This window comes from Lottia gigantea (assembly GCF_000327385.1).
Source record: "Lottia gigantea unplaced genomic scaffold LOTGIsca_81, whole genome shotgun sequence".
NCBI lineage: Eukaryota > Metazoa > Mollusca > Gastropoda > Lottiidae > Lottia > Lottia gigantea.
Genome location: NW_008710694.1, coordinates 536,967 through 539,879, shown reverse-complemented (window position 1 = coordinate 539,879; position 2,913 = coordinate 536,967).

Sequence of the window (2,913 nt, the reverse complement as noted above, 5' to 3'; positions counted from 1 at the left end):
ATTACAAAATACCAGTATAGGAGTATCTTCTATACTGTTTTATTTCGCTGGATTATTCCATTCATTCACATAGTTAAAGTTATTGATTTACTAGGTATGTATATATTGGTTTATTTAGTTTTATTGATAGGAAAATAAGTGTTAGAATGACATTAGAATTGTAGGCTATTCTCAAAAAAGCACTGGCCTAGAGTCCTGAAGTAAGAAATAAAAACAAAGAGTTTGAGATTAATTGTGTAAAAAATAGTTACAGATGTTAGGATAAATATGTTGAGAACATAGTCTTAAAAAAACACTGGCCTCGTTCCTGAAGTAGTTCTTACAAGTTCTTACAGGTCTGCCTCTGAGAAATTAGAAACAAATACAAAGGGATTAAGATGATTTGTGTCAAAAATAGTAAGATATAGTTGATGAAAAAATTGTGTTAGTAGTCTTAAAATATTTTATTAACTTATAATTACAACCTATTTTTGTTCATCAATACCTTTCATTTTTCAATTATTCTTTGGTACAGTACAGTACCACTACAAATATTCCAGACGTGAAATAAATACGCCGGTACCAGGCAAATTATTCCTGTCTCCAGCCTTTTACACATGCTTTTAATAATTCCATTTGTTAATATAAAGGAATTTTTTATACACTCTGTTACACAACTGAGGAAGGTTGCCAGTCTTGAGAAATCTTAAAAAAGTGTCCTACGTCACGAAGTACGAAACAAAAACAAAGGTTTTGAGATAATTTGTATCAAATATAGTTGATTATAGTTATGAAAACAAATGTATTGATAACATAATCTTAAAAAAGTACTGGCCATGCTCACAGTGAAGATATGTAAATGATCATTTCTTAACTGATAGCTCTTTGTTTTGGGGAAATTGCTGAAAATATGAGAATAAACTTTATTGTTATAATTATATATTAATGGTAATACTGAAAAAATTTTGATTAAAAAGAATATAGAGTTAATAACCGTTAAGATCTGCAGTGGAGGGCTAATATTTGAAAAAAAAGAAAGGAATGTTAGTAAAAATGTATTATTGTGTATTCTACTACAAATTTTGAAGGGCAATAAGAATGTAAGACTTGAAGGACATTTACAAGTGAGAATTATATATTATAATGTATTTATTTCATATAGTACACTAAACTAAATATAATTTAACATGGGTTGACCCCAAATTTTTTTTGCGTGTTTTTTTTAAATAAATAAATAAAAGCCATAATGAATTTCAAGTGTCCGTTTTTTTTAATTTTTTGTTGTTGATAAAAACCATATTTTATTAAAAGAAGTGGCTAGGATTGGTGAAGATGTTTGTACCTATATTACCCATCTATTACTGTTTTTTTTCAGATGTTAAAATTGAATAAAAAGTTTTTTAATACAGTTAAATTTATTAAAAACTTGTGTGTACAAGTTTATGGTTTACCATGGACTTGATTAATCATCCAAATAGATTCAGAGTAAATTTTTTTTTTTAAACATATTTTATTGAAATACTCAAAAGGATTGGATACAAGTTTCAAAAACTTAGGACAAATCCTCTCCTTTTGATTGATTTACTATATTTGTTATTGTCTAGGCAAAGTTAAAGGTTTTTTGAATTTTTCCCATTATTTTTATGAGAATTGGAATAGCAGTCTTAGAATGTCTTTGCATTGATAAAAATATAAACATTTGCACACATTATGTATGTCTTCAACATTTATTTTTACAGAGGACAATTTCAGCCAAAATTTGAGTCTTTTTTTAAGTAAAAATTTCTTTTAAATGTAAACTTACAAAAAATTAGAATCTTAACAATACAAAGACATTCTAAGATTATCAGTCATATTTTGAGGCTTAAATTCCAATTGTTGTAAAAAATATAGAAAAACTTCAAAAAAACCTTTTGATTTACTCTGACAATAAATTTGAAAGCTTTATAGCAAACAGGCCATAATAGTTCAGAATCACGACATGAAAAAAGAATAGCATGAAATACCACTGTTAAAATAGTGCTCAATACATCAATTGTAGAGCGATATAGAAATACCACTGTTAAAATAGTGTTCAATACATCAATTGTAGAGTAATATAGAAATACCACTGTTAAAATAGTGATCAATACATCAATTGTAGAGCTATATAGAAATACCACTGTTAAAATAGTGCTCAATACATCAATTGTAGAGCGATATAGAAATACCACTATTAAAATAGTGCTCAATACATCAATTGTAGAGCGATATAGAAATACCACTGTTAAAATAGTGATCAATACATCAATTGTAGAGTAATATAGAAATACCACTGTTAAAATAGTGATCAATACATCAATTGTAGAGCTATATAGAAATACCACTGTTAAAATAGTGCTCAATACATCAATTGTAGAGCGATATAGAAATACCACTGTTAAAATAGTGCTCAATACATCAATTGTAGAGCGATATAGAAATACCACTGTTAAAATAGTGATCAATACATCAATTGTAGAGCTATATAGAAATACCACTGTTAAACTAGTGATCAATACATCAATTGTAGAGTAATATAGAAATACCACTGTTAAACTAGTGCTCAATACATCAATTATAGAGCGATATAGAAATACCACTGTTAAAATAGTGTTCAATACATCCATTGTAGAGTGATATAGAAATATCACTGTTAAAATAGTACTCAATACATCAATTATAGAGCGATATAGAAATACCACTGTTAAACTAGTGCTCAATACATCAATTATAGAGCGATATAGAAATACCACTGTTAAAATAGTGTTCAATACATCAATTGTAGAGTGATATAGAAATACTACTGTTAAAATAGTGCTCAATACATCAATTGTAGAGCTATATAGAAATACTACTGTTAAAATAGTGTTCAATACATCAATTGTAGAGCGATATAGAAATACCACTGTTAAA